Below are 20,558 nucleotides of genomic sequence, written 5' to 3'. Positions count from 1 at the left end.
AAGGATTTTAGTAATATATGGCAAAATTACACAAAGTTTTTCTTCTCCATTATCATATTTGCTCAAGCGTTATTGTTCGTTCATAATTTACAGTACATCTTTTCTTAGTTAACCCAATTGTAATCTGATTAAATGTCAGGCTGATAAACTGGCACAATTGCTTATATTTCTATTTAGATTTTATTTTAAAGCTGAAGCCTGTCAACCTGTCCGAATGGGTTGTTAGTAGCTGACAGCTTGAAAGTCTTTCTGTGGATAAAATTGCATCTAATTAAGGAAGTTAAGCAGTGACAAACATGTTTAAACTGTCAAGTAACAATTTTTAGTTTCCGTTGCACACGCAGTTAGATGCTTGTCAAAATGTTACATTTTAAATAAAGATTTATTCATTTCTGGGGCAGAAAGATGGGCATTCTGGGGTAAGATAAAGATGAGTGAGATCATGCTGACGTTTTAGGCGAATCGCGTCTTGGCATGGAACAGGCTGTTTCGCAGAGGTGTGAGATTTCGATGATACTTACCCCAAGTTCCGTTTTTGCTTCACCATTCTGTGCATTGTATCTGCAAATATGTATTTTTAAACAGTCTATGGATAGAAGTAGGATGTTGTCGGTCATTTCTCTCTGTTGTGTGGTGGGGTTGCTTTAGGACTGATAACGATTAATAACGCCAAATCCCACCAGTGCATGTGAAATGAGACTGATATTGCAAGGAACAAAATTTTGCTTATCTATAAATAGTGGACCTGGTGGGAGAGGATGCAGATTTTAAAAGGCCATTAAAGTATACTATACTGTACTATACTATACTATACTATACTATACTATACTATACTATACTATACCATACTATATATTATATTATACTATACTATACTGTACTATACTATACTGTACTATAAGTATTATGTTATTTGGAGCTTTCACTTGCCAACAGTGGTACAGTATACAGTGTAAAGATGTGTAACTCATAGCAACCAATCAAATACTGTAATTTTTCAAGTCAGGGCCTGATTAAGGTTTCCAGCCTCTCTAGTGTAATGTACTGCCCCCTCCCAACCACCAATGTCTATGGAATGGTCACATTCTTCTGCCTTCTAGTAAATCCTTTTCCATTCTTCATTTTTCTCCACCCTAATTTTGTCTTCAGTACTTCATCCTTCTCTATCATCCTGCTTCTTCTTCCTCCATCCTTCTCTTTCCTCCTACTTCTCCAACATCCTTCTCTTTTCTCCTGCTTCCTCCTTATTCATTTTTTTCTTTCACCCTGTGTCTCCTACATCCTTCTCTTTCTCCTGCTTTCTCCTATTCCATCCTTCTCTTTCCTCCTGCTTCTCCTTCATCCTTCTCTATCCTCCTGCTTCTGCCTCCTCCATCCTTCTCTTTCTCCTCCTCCATCCATCTCTAGCCTTGTGCTTCCTCTTCCTCCATCCTTCTCTTTCCTCCTGCTTCCAGTTCCCCATCCTTCTCTTTCCTCCTGCTTCTCCTTCATCCTTCTCTTTTCATTGATTTGTCTTCCACCATCTTTATCTTTCCTCCTGCTTCCTCCTCCTCCATCATTCTTTCTTCTTGCTTCTCCTACATCCTTCTCTTTCACCTGCGTTCTCCTTCTCTATCCTCCTCTTTCCTCCTGCTTCTCCTTCTCTATCCTTCTGCTTCCTCTTCCTCCATCCTTCTCTTTCCTCCAGCTTCCTCTCTCTCCATCTTTCTCTTTACTCCTGTTTCTTCCTCCTCCATCCTTCTCTTTTCTCCTGCTTCTATTTTATCCTTCTTTATCCCCCTGCTTCTACCTCCTCTATCCTTCCTCCATTCATAGCTATCCTTGTGCTTCCTATACCTCCATCCTTCTCTTTCTTCCTGCTTCCTCTTACTCAATTTTTCTCTTTCCTCCTGTATCTCCTTTATCCTACTCTATCCTCCTGCTTCTGCCTCCTCTATTTTTCTATTTCTTCCTTTTTCCTTCTCCTCCACCACCATTCTCTATCCTCCTGTTTTCTCCTCCTTCATCCTTCTAAATCCTTCTCTAGATATGTTCTGTATGCTGGAAAGAAAAAAGGTCTGGGCTGCACCTTTTAATCTTGAACATAATTTGAGGTGCTTCCATGCTTGAGAGCTGTAGTTCTACTGCAGAAAAAAGGAGGGAAATGCAGGTGCACACTATAAGCACTAAGAATTCTGATGATGAAAATATTTATTATAAACTCCAACAATTAACATGTTTTTTTTTTAAGTAAGGTTCTTAGTACATGCTTGCCCAAAGATATTTGTACACCTACCACGTCACAGTGAACCTCATAACATCCCTAACACAGACAAATTACATACATTTATCTAGGACTTACCTTTAATAGAGCCCATTTAAATGTGTGTACTGCAATGTAAAGGGCCTATATCAATTAAAATCACCTGGGGCATGTGGGATGAGTGCTAGCCCAAGAGTAGGGGTCTTACCTTCAGATGTACCTTTAATACACACATAAGCAGGAAAAAAATAAGGTCTGGGCTGCACATCCTAATCATAAACATAATATGAGGTGCTACCATGTCTGAGACCTGTAACGTGGCAGGATGGGTCTTTTGTATAATTATACCCCGTCACAGAATAGATTGCACATGGTGGTCAGTCACACAGGAATTGAGTCATGGCATGCACACAGGTCACTTCTTCTACATGAGAATGCTCCATTGCTACCCAGTAACATCTATTCAGCCATAGGCAGAGTCACAAGTGCTGTTTGCTAATTATCGTGAGATCCATATGCATCTGGAATTGTGAGCAACTGAGAATCAGGCCCACTCTACTTATTATATGGGTCTGATTACAACAAGGAATACGAGTCACATGCGGGTAAGGGCAAAGCAAAACATCCTGCAAGGCAGTGTGCAAAAAACAAAGAACTAAAGCAAAGTCCAAGACAGCAAAACAAGAGAATCAGTTGGAGCAGAAAACGTACAAGACAAGGAAATGCACCAACAGCATAGAAGCTTGCTTGTACCTAGGCCAGTAGAACCAGAAAGACACACACTCCAGTTGAACTGAACAGAATGATCTGGTGGCTGAAAGTGTAAGGCTCAGCAGGATCATATAGAGGGGGGAATGCGATGGCCTACAAGTTGCAGATTGCTGCCTCATTTTGCCGATTTAGTAGCTAGATATTTAACAGCAATAATTTAAAAAGAAAAACCAACCTGCACAGAGAAGCGCAGGTAATGGGCAAGGGGTGTGCAAACTCCCTCCCCCCCCTTTCCACCCTCTGGATATAAACAACCAGATGCGAAATTGCTCTCTCCAAATGCAGTGGTTTCACATCGGCCATCTTGGATTCAAAAAGAGGCTGCCTCTTTCCCGGGAGTGGACTAAGATGCTGAAAAAGTATATTAAGGTAGAGTTTGCAGTTGCATTAGGGGTGTGCTTGTGCACACCTTGCACAATCCATGCGCACGCCCATATAAAACTATACCATCATCAAGTGACGCATTATGCTGACGATGGGGTGGTAAGCAGACCAACATTTGCTGACCACCTATAGCCAGCAAACAGCCAGCACTGGCAACAGTGAGTATGTTGGTGAACAATTTAGTAGCATGGAATGTGTAAAGCAATGTACATGGTATTGAGTTTACAGAACATTGCATATGAGTAGGACGTGCAGTGGGAGGTGGCATCTTACAGCATACAGTCTTATTGACTCAGTGACTTCAGAAGTGAAGGGCTTTTGTATAACAAGAAAAGGGCATTTATTGTGCATACAGAGCAATATTATCCATCATTGCAATGCACAGCTGTCTGGTTAGACATTGTATCTAGACCAGCCATGGCTGTTAGGGATGGATCCTGGTTTTGACAGATGCTGTAAAAACTTTATGACAATCAAATCATTTTCATAAAAAAAATCATGTCAAGATGCCTGAAAGTTGTAGTTTGAAGCAAATACTTTTATACATTGATTGACTGGTACAAAATTACTTTGAAATTCAAATGATGTCATGTAGAGATAATGTCAAAAGAGATAATGGATCATGCATGACACTTCCAGCAACAATAACAAATAATAACATTAAATGCTAGGTATAAATGTTGCAGGGAAAATGATAGGAGATTTAGGCAACCAGTGAATAAATTAGAATTAAAAATACAATGCAATGTCATGCGATAACATATGGGGTTATATTTATTTGATTAAGTGTAGATTTATATAAATATATGTATAGATAAGTATTGTAATGTTTTTAATTATAGTCTGACTCTAATGTAATCTAGATTTTTAAAATATCTTAAATACACCTCATAATTGATTGCTGATCACTGGTTGCTAAGGAAACAAATCCCAGGATATACCTCAAAATACCCCACAACAAGCTACAATGCAGTTTAAAAAAAAACATACCATACAGTATAATTTCTATACATAGTATAAAATAAAATCCCTGGTAGGCGTTTGTCTGTTTGTTCGGGCTAATCTTGGGAACCACTGGATGGATTTTGATGTAGTTTTCACTATTCTATAGAGCAGAGGTTCTCAAACTCAGTCCTCAGGACCACACACAGGTCATGTTTTCCAGGTCGCCTAGCAGGTGCACAAGTGTATTCATTACTCACTGACACATTTTAAAAGTTCCGCTGGTGGAGCTAATTACTTCACTTGTGATTTTGTGAAGAGACCTGGAAAACATGCACTGTTTGGGGTCCTGAGGACCGAGTTTGAGAACCTGTGCTATGGAGCATTTGTTGAGGAAGGTTTAGGTGTTTGACACATTAATGTAGGACAAAAAAGAGCTGAGCAGTGACGATTTTAATGAAGCAAGTCAATGAAAAAAAAACCCGGATGTCCAAGTGCTTTCTTGTCTTAAAGTTAAACCGTTAAAGATATCTCACAATGATGGACTTTGGCCCTCATTCAGAGCCGCTCGTTAGCGGCAGTACGCTCGTTCCGAGCGATGTTCGCACATCTGCGCATGCGTACGGTTTTTAGTACGCATGCGCGAACCAGTCAGTGCGGCCGAAAATCGTTTGTACGCTATATAGCGAGTGCCTGCTATTTTGAGTGACAGAATGAGGCGTATGTGGGTGGTAACAGGGGAAGGTGCTTGAAAACGGGGGAGTGGAATTCGAACGCAGGCGTGCTTAAAGGTCAAAACGGGCGTTTTAAGGGTGTGCATAATTAATCCAGCAGCGTCATTGACCACGTCACTTGGTTTTTTTAAACTCAGAACTGCTCGCAAAATAGCGGTTGAAAAAACCAACCACAAGAATAGCGAGCAGTTCATACGCTGTACGATGTACTCCATTAACCAAATAAATAGCGGACATGACGTATGGTGCGAGCGGCCAGGGGGCGTTTTTATCAAATAAACGAGCGTATGTTTTGCTCGCTCGTTCAGACTTAGAGGTGTGAACAGACTGCAATTTGCGAACGGATCATTTGAATAGCCACCCCTTGTTTTTGAACGAACGACCGCAAATAGCGAACGGCTCTGAATGAGGGCCTTTATTTTATACCATGTAGAGATTGATACTTATCTGGTTTCTCCAGAAAAAATTGTGTAAGCCCTGTTTACTGATACAAAATGTCAGTTTTTCCCTTTATTACCAATCCTATTTCATTTATGTGAAAAACAATTCTGTAATTACAAACAAGTCCAATTCCCGGTATGAGTCAGCTCTGGCATGACAGTAAATAAAGCCCAGGGACAGACACCTAACGTCAATGGAGTTAACCTGAGTGGAGACTGTTTTGCTCATGGACAACTTTTCGTGGCCCATTTACGTGTCACGTCACAACGAAATCTTTTCATGTTGGCAATCTTATAAGTCATCGGTTAAAAAAGACTATCACAGTAAATTTAAAATTGCTCCCGTGCGAAGCTAGGGTGGGTCGCTAGTGATAATATCATATATAATATGCCGCAATTTATCAAACTAATTTAGCAGGAAATCCCCCCAAAACAGTCATTTTATGGAATACATTGCGAAAATTAGGTATCCAGGATGTAAGAAGGGGGGACCGTATCAAATTTTGGAGATATCCGCTACGGACCGTCCATTTTCCTTTGCATAACCGTCTGCCATAGAATCTATGTTGTGGAATGTACTGTACATATTGTAGTTTTTCAGAGCTTGGTCCCTGTAGTTACAGTAATGCCATTTTTAGATGGAGTTAATCCAAATTTGATGGTGTTGTGGAGGGAGGGGGGTGCTTCTGGCAAGTCTGTGAGAGAGGACATTCAGCTTTTAGATATTTAAAGCACCGTTATACACGAATGGTTATATGTGCGGCTGAAAGCAGAGCCGCGATATGCTATTTGTAGATCAGCATTTTTAATGGAGTAAACTTTGAATATTCCCACATGGTAAACTAACAGCCTACTATTTATATAGCGGTCCTGAGAGAATAAGACTTGCTATTAATGAATGGATATCTGTCCAGTGGAAGAGCATAGCTGGTATAGATAGAAAAACAGTGTCATAACCAGTGGGTTATGTGCATGTGCAATATTTAATAGAGCTGTAATATGCTGATATGGGAATAAGACTGCTAATTAACAAACCGAGCACTCCTTGAAGATCATTAGATTAATACATATACCAACAGGTGTCTTATGAGAGAAGTCAGCCTGTTGCAATACACTTCTTTATAGCCTATTGATAACAGGATATCAGTATGATTTACCGCCGGCCGCATGGCTCAAATCCCGACAGCGGAAGCCCGGCAGAGGTGAAGATCCCGACTGCGCTACAGGTAAGTATAAACTAACCTAAACCTCCCCCTAACCCTAACCCTCCATTAGGTGTGCCTAACCCTAACCTCCCCTCCAAGTGCCTAACCCTAACCACCCACTAAGTGCCTAAACCTAACCTCCGCTTCCCCGCTGCCTAAACCTAGGTCTCCTGGGGGGTGCCTAACCCTAACCTCCCCCGGGGGTGCCTAACCCTATCTCCCCTTCCCCTAGCCTAACCCTAACCTTCCGGGGGGGTGCCTAACCCTAAGTCCCCCCCCGGGAGCCCCTAACCTAATCTAACCTGTTCGTGCCCGGCGCCCAGCTTACCTTCGATCGGGAAGCCGGGCGTTGGTCTCCCGGTGTAGGTAAAATGACAGGCGTCTGGATCTCGACTCCTGTAATTTAACCCTTGCCAGGATTAGACAGTCGGGAAGCCAGCGGTCGGGATTCCGTCCGTCAGCTTCCCAACTGCTACCCGATATCGGACCCTCCTACAGTAGATAGAGGGTGATCTGAGTGGTATAAAACGATAGTATAATTTATATCTCTGTGCCCTATAATTTATACATTTTTATATCTTTGAATTATGAGCGATGATAGCACTCCTTTAGATCTAGTGGAGTGATCTAGCATAGAATATATAGTGACAGGCATAATACCATACTTACTGCTCGAGTCTGTCATTTGTAGAGCAAGTAGAGACAGCCTGTATCATATAATTTATTCAGCAACTAATGTTACTATTATGTTGATACTATTGGGAGATTGTAGAAGAATTCAATGTAACAATTTATAGAAAGATATACAGGATTGAATCCACATGTCTCTCAACCCATTATATATAGCACAATTGTAATTATTTGTGTAAAATACACAGCGGGATAACTCGTTTTAATCTACACTCTTTGTTTGTCATGTCAACACTGTATATGTTTGTCTATGGTCTAGAAACATTTTGTTTCTTTTAAATATTTTGCTGCTTATTATTGTTACATATGTTTATTTAACATGAATTAATCAATAAAAGTTACGTTTTAAGTAAACTAGTGTGCCTCGATTAAAAGACAACCTCTTTCTGTCCCAGTGCATTCCATGGTATCTCCAGGATGTAAGAAGTGGGGGCCGTATCAAATTTTGGAGATATCCGCTGCGGAACCTCCATTTTCCTTTGCATAACCATCTACCATAGACTCTATGTTGTGGAATGTACATACTGTAGCTTTTCAGAGCTTGGTTCCCGTAGTTACAGTAACGCCATTTTTAGATGGAGTTAGCTTATGGGTTACATTAGGTACAAATTTGCAGGAGACAAACCCAAATTTGATGGTGGGGGGGAGTCAAAAGCCCCATTTGTACAAGTTATAGTATTATTATTATTATTATTATTATTATTATTATTATTATTATTATTATCATCATTTATTTATTTGGTGCCATAAGTGTTCCGCAGTGCTTTACAAAGTACATAGGCAAATAAGTGAACAAGCAACAGGTGACTTACAGTACACTACTATGTAGGACAAAGACAAGATTTATATACAATGCTGCATTAGTGATCATAACACTCAAATAAGCAACAGGGCGTAAGCCGCCAGGTGTTAGGCGCCTGAGTGAGGAGTAGATGACAGTATAAGGAGTAGCACAAGAAGGCAGAGGGCCCTGCTCGTGAGAGCTTACATTCTAAAGGGTGTGACACAGATGGGGTAGACAGGGAGGAAGGAGCATTGCTACCTGGGACTTCTTCCCATTATCCTGACACTCTTTGTCTGTAACACCCAGTGACGTGATAAGGGGGTTGCGGGCCGCAACCGGGTGCCAGCCACTGAGGGGTAAAACCAAAGTGCTGACTCCTCCTCAGTGACTGGAGCCGGGTGCTGTACTTTAGCATTCAGGGGCGTAGAGAGCCCTGCCGGGCCCAGGTGAAGAGGGGGCGTGGCCTAATCACGGGAGGCATGGTCACGCCCCCTTGAGCAAAAAAACCCACTTCTGCAGCGGCACGAAGCGGCACTGCGTGCTGGGGAGGGGGGCGCTGTGAGCCCCTCAGCCCGGTGCAAAGCCAAGGGGAGGCGCGATCAGTGTGATCGCTCCCCCCCACAGGCATAGGAGACTGCTGTGGCTGCTGCTCAGCAACCACTAGCACTCTCCCACTGCAGCTCAGCACATGCTGTGTGCTGGGCTGCTGTGAGGGAGGGAGAAAAGGAGGGGGGCGTTGCCGGGCCCCTCAGGAAGCCCAGGCATGGGTAAATAGTACCCACTCCCCCCCCTCAGTGCCCCAGGTAGCATTACGTGCAGCACTCGGCTCCTGACACAGTGAGGGAGCCGGCACTGCACACAGAGTGGTCCCCGGGGGCAGTCCGCACCTCCGGGACCCCTGGAGTAAGTGATACAGAGGTTCGGGGCGTGAGGCCACGCCCCATACCAGTGAGGCCATGCCCCCTGCCTGTGAGGCCATACCCAAGCTGAGTGCGCACTACAGCCCTCCCCGCACCGGGCGTCACCGCAGGGACGGATGCCCCTGTAACACCACTCTTATCATTGGCTAATGCAGCATTGAGGGCAAGCCGCGATTGGTCGTTACTGCTCATTCATTGGACACGGAGCACGCGCATTGTGAAAACACACTAAATACCTTCGCAAAACTATCTTTTGTTCATCTCTTCATCAGCTCTTATGCTGTTTACTATTTTTTCTTCTTATATGTGAAAATATAGTATTATTAAGTGATAGTATTTAGATTTCACAAATGTACACCTCGAAAACTGTGACAACATGTACCAAATTACTATAATTCTTATCCAGTCTGAAATCTGAATGGAATTATTTCGATCTATCAGTGAGCCACGTTTAGTGATATAAACAAGATGTCACAACAAAGACCACTCCATCTGTAATTAGTCCCACTGGGAACAAAACCAAGCAAGACTGAAGAACCCCCGGGGGGCACTTACTGACATATTGAATAAAGAAGTATCTTGAAACAATCTCTACATGTTTTATATGATATAGGGCGAGCCTGTGATAAATCCATTTATTTCCTTTAATTAGGCTATCTTCAGTGGCCATTCAAAAATCAAACACCTTTGATAATGTCAACGACGTAAAGAAATGATCTTAGTAATGAAATAGTTGAAGCCTTTTATATTACTGATGCCTTTTGAAGGTATTCAACTGTAAGGCACCTGTTGTGAAGACTGATACTTTTTTACTTCTTTTATTTCACTAAAGGATTAGTCAGATCATTTTCTTCCTATCACGTCTATGGGGCATAAAACGCAGTATTGAATGAATTCTATTTTAGACTAAAAGCCCAAGTGTATACTAGCTGATATTGATTTGTGTAGGATGGAAAAATAGTGCACTCAGAGTGCCCCGAGGTACATCAAACACAGAAAGGATTTGGAGAGTTTAGAAATCTGACAAGTTCTCACAAAATCCCTCAATTCAATTTTTTTTTTTCGTTCTGGAAGAGGACAATGCATAGTAGAAGCCATAATTTAAGAATTGTTGTTTTGGCTGTTTCTTTAGGGACAAATGAATTGTCTTCTTTTATTTAATGTTTGTATTGTTCTCAGCAGGGAGGAATACAAGTTCACTTTCATCTGAGAGTATCTACAGGACAAGGCCACACATTGTGCCAGCATAATAAACCCTGTTACAATGATCTCTGAGATGGAGACAAGAATTATTTTACCATACATTTATTGGTCAGTTTGCTAAAGATTTAGGAGCGTATTTAACAAATTCAAATTTTCTGGATATCTGCATATTTTATCTGCTGCAAACGCAGCCCATTTTTACGGAGTTCTTTAAAATGTCAAATTGACCAAGCTGTAGAATTTGAAACATTCCTGAGCTTGCAGAAGGATAAGCTACACTGATGTTACCTATAAGGATATATTCCTAAACCAGTAATTTAATAATATACAGTCGAGTCACATTATTATGACCACCTTCTACATTTGATGTCAGCAGCGTGTAGCCCATGAAATACGTCATGTGCCATGCGCTGGCTTGGTGGGTATATAAGGTGTGTGATATATATATCACTCGTTGCTGTCATGGGGATGATTTATCCGAGTTGCAAAAAGGGATGATTATTGGCTTTCGGGCAGAGGATGGCAGTATTTCTGAAACAGCGCAGTTTGTGAACTGATCACGTGCTGCTGTGGTGAAGGTGTATCGTGACTGTACAAATGGCACCATTGTGAATAACCGACGTGGAAACTGCGGAGCACCACGTGCCACTGACGTGAGAGGTGGACATCGGCTACTAAGGTGTATGAGGGCCAACCGACATGCTACATGCGACATTTTGAGCATCTCACCATCAAAATGAACCTGGGGGCGACCAGACATGTGTCTAAAATGATAGTTCAGCAAATGTATGGTCATTGCACCTATGCTAAGGAAGGTGCATAAGCGGAAAAGGCTTCAATTTTCACGCCTGTATCGGATTTGGACCTCTGCTGACTGGCTTCTCTTATGAGACATGTTTTCTGCTTCATCTAAAGGATGGACGTTGGCGTGTCAGGTGAGAAACATCGGAGAACAAACACCCTGCAACCATTGTTGGAAGAGCACAAGCCGGTGGAGGCAGTGCTATGGTCTGGGTAATGTTTTCATGGCATTCTCTGGGCCCACTCATCCATGTGGAAGGCACCCTCAACCGATTTGGTTATGAATCCATCCTTGCAGAGCACGTACACCCATACATGCTGATTGTCTTCCCTGAGGTGGATGGGATCTTCCAGCAAGACAATGCAAAATGTGACATGTCACACAGCTAGAAATGTCTGACAGTGGTTGGACGAGCACGACCAAGACTTCCAAGTACTTCCCTGGCCCCCTAATTCCCCAGACTTCAACCCAATAGATCGTTGTGTTCGCTCTATGGATCACCACGCACCCTTCAGCAACTGTGGGTTACACTGCAGTCAGCATGGCTCCAGATACCTGTGCCAACCTACCAGCACCTTATTGAGTCACTCCCAGCCCGGCTAGCTGCTGTCCGTGCTGCAAACAATGGTTACTCTGGCTATTAGTTGGTGGTCTTAATAATGTGACTCGACTGTGTATATCTAAGTTTATTCAATAGAGAAGCATAAAATCCCTTGAATGAAAATTAGGTATCAACCTTGCAATTCACATTCTAAATCTATATAAGATATCATACACAACTTCTTCAGTATCATCAGTACAAATAAACTGGATTTAAATGTATCAATAAAATAATATCTAAATGCAGCATACAAACATTGTTTAAAAAACATTCCAATAACATATAGTAGATACAATGTGACTTATACGAGTTCCATAAACCACAGGCAATACAATATATAGGATTGGATAAAAGAGAGTCTTTGTGTAACAGAACCCAAAATATATCTATATATAATGGATGCAGTCCGTCTTTACAGACCCATTTGGGGCAAGACCACGGGGTAAATGTAATAGGCTGCGGCTTTCAGAGATCGGCGAGTCCCGTGCAATATTGCCAGATGGTTTAAAGTAGCAGTCTTTCAATAGGCAAAATCATCCTGGTATTGCCTACTAAAAGACTGCTGCTTTAAACCATCTGGCAGTCTTGCACGGGACTCGCCAGAAAGCCGCAGCCTATTACATTTACCCCCACATATCTGTAAATTTCTATATGTTGAAAACAGCAGCCTCTAATGGGTAAATTTACTAAAGTGAGAGTTTTTAGAAGTGAGTTTTAAAAGTAATGTTGCCCATAGCAACCAATCAGATTCTAGCTATTATCTTCTAGGTGCTGGTCAAATGTTAAGTAGAATCTGATTGGTTGCTATGGGCAACATCACTTTTAAAACTCACTTTTAAAAACTCTCACTTTAGTAAATTTACCCCTAAGAGTCTATTAGTATTGGTCTTGATCTCTGGATAATGCTGTGAAACACCCACCAGTGGATGTCATAGCCTGGTCGGTGTGGGTGTTTTTTTTGGCACTCATCAGATTAGAGTTCTGCAGCCTGGCTTTCCGTTTCACTGGGAGAGTTGTTGTTCTGTACACTGAGCTCTCTTCTCACCATCCTCCGTGTGGGGTCCATGGGCTGCAGGCTGCAAAGGGTTGGTGTGCATAAATAAATATAGACAAATTTCATGTATAGTAGATCCTTTAGGTGAATAGGACAGCAACGTGTTTTGTCCACCACCGTCGACTTTTTCAATCTTTCCCAAGCTTGGCCCAGGTAGCTAACACCGGGGGTCATTCAGACTCGCTCGCGAGCGGTAGTACACTCGCAAGCGGGTCGATGTTCCCCACTGTGCATGCGCAAGACGGAGGGAGCTCCGTCACGCGCATGCGCGAGACCCGGGGAGCGACGGGCTTTCCATCGCTCCGGGTCTCGCACCAAAGGGAGCGTGCTGTCGATGTTGATTGACAGCACGCCCCCTTTGGTGGGCGTGCCGGGGGCGTGCCTGCCAGACGGAGGCGTTCCCATGGAAATGCCTACCGTCTGAAGCCGGCCCCACTGACATCACTAGTGATGTCAGTGGGAGTGATTTTGGCTCTGATAGAGCCAAAATCACTCCAGGGCTTGTGGCAGGGAGACCCTACCGCAGGGTCTCCGTCGCAAGTTCGATGGTCGCGATGGTCAAGACCATCGCGACCATCTTTTTGGCCGCTCGCATATGCTGTGGGAGGTCACCCACAGCTATACGAGCGGCCAGGTGGCCGTTCCATTTTCATGGAGGAGGGCCCTGATTCAGAGCGTTCAGCTCTGAATCAGGCACACCATCTTTAGATGGACTAAGCCATTGTAGACTGTGGGCAAAATTCAGCAAAAGTTTTCTAGAGACCTGGTACTCTCTGCTCACACATGCGTGGCCTGATGACCAGGCATGTGCAGTAGCGCAGCTGGGGCTGAGAACTCAGAAGTAAAGCGATTGCATAAGCGATCAATTTAGTTCTTGCACATCATGGGATGAACCTCTACCGGAGCCCCCTGTCCAGCATGTGATTGTTGATAAATCAAGGCAATCCTTAATTTCTTATTGCCGCGATAAGTGGTGGTAACAAATCATATGTATCAGGATCAACTATTGATAAAAGATAAACATGGCCCCTAAAGCACTTATTGGGGTTCATCAAGAGGTGAATGCTTAACCTACAAAGGGGGAAAATAAACATAAAAGCCCATAAGTGCATATATGTAATCAGCCGCATTTTAAAATGCATTCAGCTAAAAAAATTATAAATTGCGTCAGTTGTAGGCCAGGCGCAACAAGTGCGTGCATTGCCCTATGACAGCATAGTGAGAGAGTAGGAGAAATACAGGCATGCAGGGCCGGTTTAAGCCATTAGGGGGCCCTGCATCCCTGCCCCCCACTCATCATCAGACCCTTCCCCAATTGTCTGGGCCATATAAAATGCACAGGACTACTCAGTGCAGCAGTGCGCTCCAGCCAGTGGGGGGGAGGGGTTAAGAGAGACGGTCCAGATGTAGGAGTTTCAAAGGTTTTAACAATTTTATGACTTAAATAAGGTCAGTGCATCCTTACAGTCGCAGATGTGTAAATGATTTCATTCTGCTCATGTGTCCAAGTCGAACTGCGCTTGCGTCCCGATAGTCACCGCCAAAAGCCACAGAACAAATATTGAGACAGAGAGAGGCAATTTTAGTGGGCATTCTTGGGTAGTAACAGGGTGTAGACTAGCCAGACGTAGACATGTCACGGTCAGCGACTACGGTTATAGCCACAGTTGCACTGATTTTGTCTGCCATGTTCAGACGGACATTCTGCGCCACCATACGGCTGGTGCAATGTTTAATGGTGTGGCCGATGGTGCCTCTTAATACTCAAAGCAGCAGAGTAGCGACGCAGCCGGTGGGCACCTTTTATGCAAATCCCATCGCTTTGGCATTCGCATCAAGGTGCAGTTGCGCTGCGGAAAAAGACGCGGTCGCAGCTGTATTACGATCCACCCCCTGAATCAGGCCATTTATCTCTTACACTTCAAAGTTTCCTCCATATTCAACAAAGCTTGAGCAAGAGAACAAAATAACAAAATATACCACAATCTTATTCTGAAATTGAATTTTCAGTGATGCAAAAGCAGCAACTAAGTGTTTTTTCGATAACACATTATGCGCAGTTATAAAACGTCTCCAATATGACGATGCCGGTCACTTGGGCAGAGACAATTGACATTCGGCGGAGGAACACAGAATTGCTGTCACACTAGAGCACTTAGCTGTAAAAACCTCGCATGCAAGCCAGCAGATTCCCATTCAAGAAGGTCTATGTGACATTGCCCTCCGGTAATGAACTCTTATAAACTCTTTCTTAATATCTACTTTCCAAATGCTGGATCAGAGAGTACAATGCTATAATAGTCACTGTTTAAATCCATCTTTTTTTTGTGTGTGTGTGTGCGGTTTTTTTTTTGGGTGGGTTGGGGATGAGCAATGTGCACCTCTCCTGCTGCTGTAGAATTATAACACCCATGCTGCGAATTGTGCTTCAACAGCTAAAAAGCCACTGGCAGCCTAACTCTGCTCAAAAAGAACAAAATAAGCCTAAAGTAAGAATACATTAGATTCACCTGACTACTTGAAAATAACATCTTAAAAAAAAATATATAATTAAAACGTCCCTATAAAAAAAAAAAAAAAAAAATCTAAAATAATCTCTGCAAAGTTTTTCCAGCACACATTAATATCCTTAATTTAAATAATCATGCATGTTGTCAGCTGCTGAATACAAATGTAAGCTCTGGAGTACTAAATAGGTAAAGGTTTAGGAGAATAGCTGGCAGTTAAATATTGTATTAACAATGCATTGTAAATAAACTGCAGTTTAAATATATTCTATTAAAGTTCTGTTTAAAAATAAACCACAAGCACGGTCTCATTTTACTAATATGTAAATCTGGATTGCAGACTTATCTGATCTGGTTTACACTTATATATGAGATGAGTTCTTGTATCTTGGAATGTTGGGGAGGTGACATAATGTGTAAGGGGGTGTGGGCTTTGCACTTTTGTACTGTGTGGCATAATGTGTAAGGGGGGGAGTTGTACTGTGTGGCATAATGTGTAAGGGGGGGCGTTGTACTGTGTGGCATAATGTGTAAGGGGGGAGTTGTCCTGTGTGGCATAATGTGTAAGGTAGTGAGTTGTACTGTGTGGCATAATGTGTAAGGGGGGCTTTGTACTGTTTGACATAATGTTTAAGGGGGACTTTTTACTTTGCAGCATAATGTGTAAGGGGGGGCTTTGTACTGTGTGGCATAATGTGTAAGGGGGAATTTGTACTCTGCCAGTAATGGTGGGATTTGTACTGTGTGGCACATTGTGTAAGGGGCACTACTACCGTGTGATCATAATGTGTAAGGGGCATTACTACTGTTACTACTATGTGGCGTAATGTATAAGGGGCACTACTACTGTGTATTGTGTAGCGTTCATGGAACGCTTTTCATCAAAGGCTCCGTCTATACCCCCTGATGGATGTTCTCCACAACAAAAATATTAAATATACATGGGCTTTTCCTCTGAGACTCCAGATCCAACACAATTGCCTGCAGGTTGTTTTTGCCACCCCAGATGTTCTGTGAAACCCTTGCATTGGAGAAAATCCCCCTGTCCAATAGGCTCTCCACCCACTGTCTCTTTGAGCCCCTTGTAGTCCCATTCCCTGAGAAGTGGAGCACTGTCACCCGGTATAAGAAGGGCTTGAGGGAGCCACTTCTGCCACCTCTTCTGCAATCACAAGAACATACAGTAACTACCTTGGACATTTACAGTTTGAGTTTGCTGAATATGTAATGCTTATTATATTCACATGTTATATATCAAGTTAATACCTCTTGTCTTTAAAGTTAATGTCCATTATCTTTCTCCTCCATGTTGATATCTGGGCTCTTTTTAGTGTTCCCTGCCATTATTTTTTTAACCCACTCTGCTGCCTATATTGTGCTAACTGGGCCTTGTTTACTTGGGAAGTTTAATTTTTTGAAGCTTGTCTAGATTCTGCTGCTCTCCACAGGTTTTTATGTATTAGGTATGCATTCTCAGGACTTTCCATTTTTTGCTCTCCATTGTCCCCACATTTAGCATCTCAGGTGCCTTATGTTCCTCAACTTGGCAATGACCTCTCCATGTTAGATTTGTTCTTGTAGCTCCTCCTTGTTACTCCTCTCCCCTTCCTGTAGGTTTTGGCAGCCTAGCCTAATAAGCCACTTACTGGTGGTGGCTCATTACTCACCTCTGCACTGCAGGGATGCCAACATCAAGGCCGGAATACAAGGAGAGAGGAGAGTGTTCCCATTTAACTGTTGTAGTCAACCCGGGTTTGGTGCGCATAAACCATGCTTATGGTTAGGTACAGTATTAGCATTAGGCAGAGATCTCCATGTGGGAAGGGGAGGTGTCAGGAAAGGCGTTAAAGCTACAATGCCCCTGCCTCTAAGCCAAAAACATATGCAAATAGGACTGATCTGGAACAGGAAGCAGCTCTGTGTGTGACCCACAAGTTATACAATAAGACAATTCCACAATTGTAGAGCTCCACTCATGAATTATACAACACAACGAAATTTACTGTACATGAGACTTATGGTGATTTCCGATTCAGGGCAGCTGAAGTCTATAGCAGAAGCCTCTACATATCTTTTAAACCAAATCCCTATTGAAAGCAATTTCTAAAACAATTCTACTGAATCTCTTCACAGAACACAGGATAAAATGAGCTTTGTATCGCACATTGTTCCTTTTTTCCACAGAAAGACGGGATGAACAGCGATATTCAATCTTAGTATTTCACAGATGAAATATTTCTAAAATCTAAGCAATAATTACTACATCCAACAGAGCCTTACACTACGCACATTTAGCATAGCTCTCTGTTTGCTTATTAAGTCAGTGCAGGTATTTACACTGAGACACCAGTCATTTTAAACCCATGCAAAACAGATCTTGGCAGAAATCCACCTCGAGCTTGCTCAATACATTCCTGGCACAGATTTGATAAGCCCTTCATTCAAATGTTCCACGGAGAAGAGCTCAACCTGACTTGATGGATTTTCCTGGAGAAATTGTCTTTTTGTGTTAAGTAACTGCAGATTCTTAGCAAATCCTTACAATATTGGTTTTTTTTTTCCGCTTAATAGTCACCTTTGGGAGAATCTTTATTTAACTGTGATCGCTTTGGGTACGGTAGACTGTACAGACACTCACATAGTTGCTTAAACTCTTTCCAGTGTCTAGGAATACAATTCACTGTAAACCCTAATCCTCAGTGCGGTCAGCTGGCTCTTACCTGCTACAGTAAAACGACTTTGAGCCACTGCTTATAAATAGGCAATTGCCAGAGATTTCTGCACCACCTTCCATTCCCGTTATTGTGCTCCTCAGACTTCAGTTTCAGCAAGCTCACCGGTGAGTGGGATGCACTGTCGTTCTATGAGTAGGGTATTATCTGCATTCTGCATTCTCATAGCATTTACAAATCAGTCACTATTTGTGCAATAGCTCCGGAGAGGTCTTATCCTGCAATTTGGTGTTTTGTGCATGCTTTATAGACCCCCTGCTTTGCTTTTTTATTGTTAGGGCCGGCACTTGGGGCGTTCAACCTGTGTGGTCGAACAGGGGCGCTACCCCATAGAGGGTGCAGTCCTCCCAACCGTCCCATTTCAGCGGGACATTCCTGTTTTTCGGGCACTGTGCCCTGTTCCACCAGCGGGCCGAAGTGTCCCGTGGGTGGTTGGTAGTTTGGGGACACGCTAAGCAGGAACAGCAGCGCTGGGGAAGCTGAATGGGTGCAGAGCACATGCAAGCGGCATCCATTCAGTGCAGGGAGATGGCTGGGGGCAGCCCAGCTGCTGACAGAGTGGTAGGCTCCCCTCAGCAGGATGTAAAATGGGAGGCGTGCAAACGGATACGCCCCTAACAAATGGCATCATCTATGGAAATTAGACCACATATAGTTTTCGGGCGCATGCGGCAAAGCCGCGTGCACAGGGAAGAAGGGACGCCAACCATTACTGGCACTGCTCCACCTGGAGCCAGCTCTGTTCATTGTGTCATAAATTGGCTGATTGTGGCAGCATTTTTTCCCCCTATTTTACTACTCATTTGTTTGATCTGATTCTGAGTCAGACATGTCTCTGTCCTTCCATGAAATTGGGTGCTTCGGGGCAGAATCTATGTGGCAACTATGTAATTGCATGGAACCTTCCTGTCTTGTGGGAGTGTCATTGGAGTGTCGTGGGCAGAGGTGTAGCGTGTAGACAGGGCGCCCGGTGCACGTGCGTGCTATGGTGCGGTCGCCAGTGTTCCAGGGAGGAGGCGGGTCCATATGAGGTTAAAGTAAAGGGAAGTAAAAATAAACATTAGGGGCAGTATCAAACTGGGGCATGGAGAGCTAGATATATTCCAACCCACTAAAATTATTTCACTAACAAAATCCAGTTTTGTGCGTACTCCATCAAAATACATCTTACCTATATGGCAGTGTCTCTGCAATTGGAAACTGCTAAGAAATTGGTCCTCCCTGGGCAGACAATCTTCAGTTGGTATCCACTATTCATGCATGTAGGAGATCACATGGTCCGGAAGATGTATGTTTGTGTAGGGATATAACATTATACATTGATTTCCTGTTGCGATCTAAAGAAAGGAGCTATTTGCTGGGTTGTTGCTCTTGCACTTTTCTGGACAACCAAAGATTTTTTTTTTTATATAGAGCTATGTCAAAATTGCACCTAATAAGGAGTGATTGCCCACTTTCAAAATTGTGGCCAACCCTGGATTGCATTTTATTATCCTCAGTAAGATGAGTTGTCAATTAGTGTCTGATTTCAGATTGTAATCATTTTCTTGATTACCCCTGATGAAGTCCACTGCATAGGATGAAATGCGTATGGTTATTGAAAGCCGCCATATCTCAATACCTCCGAGTGGACCCCTCTATTTGAGCTAACACCCAAAGGTGATAGTGGGCACACTGTCAACATTCCCTCAAAGGTGTAATCGAATGACGGGCTATTTTATACATACGAAAATACACATATGGTTAAAGAAAGACTGTATCTAAATATTCCATTACCAACTTTGGGATAAAATATTAAATATTCCATACGATACAAGGACTAAGATCAAGAGTGTCATTCAAGAACTTTGACGGAAGCTCTAGCGCCTTCTGGTTTTTGTCTGTATATCTATCTATCTATCTATCTATCTATCTATCTATCTATCTATCTATCTATCTATCTATCTATCTATCTATCTATCTATCTATCTACCCACACACATAAACCATTCTATTGTGTAGTAAATGTCCCCCCCCACTTTAACTCCTTATATATATTGTATGATTTGGTCTCTTTCCACTACCCAACAACTCATCACTAACACCCTTATATAATATATTTAAGGATCCCCCTCACCCCTTATATATTTAATGATCTTCTCACTGCAATCCCTTATATTAAATGATCCATCCCCTCACCCCCAGCCCTTACATATTTATTGATCCCACTCACCCCCAGCCCTTACATATTTATTGATCCCACTCACCCCCAGCCCTTACATATTTATTGATCCCACTCACCCCCAGCCATTATATAATGATCCCCTCTCACCCCCAGCCCTTACATATTTAATGAACTCCCCTCACCTCTAGCCCTTCTATATGTATTGATCCCCCTCACCCCCAGCCATTATATGATCCCCTCTCACCCCCAGCCCTTACATATTTAATGATCCCCCCTCACCCCCAGCCATTATAAAACATATATTTAATGATTCACCTTTTCTATCTTACCTCTGCTGACTGGCATGGTCTGCGTTCATCTCAGTCCTCCCAGAGTCCCAGGCT

This window comes from Taudactylus pleione, unplaced genomic scaffold (assembly GCF_031769625.1).
Source record: "Taudactylus pleione unplaced genomic scaffold, aTauple2 ptg000652l, whole genome shotgun sequence".
NCBI lineage: Eukaryota > Metazoa > Chordata > Amphibia > Anura > Myobatrachidae > Taudactylus > Taudactylus pleione.
The sequence above is the reverse complement of the archived record's forward strand: the minus strand, read 5'-3'. Positions refer to the sequence as shown.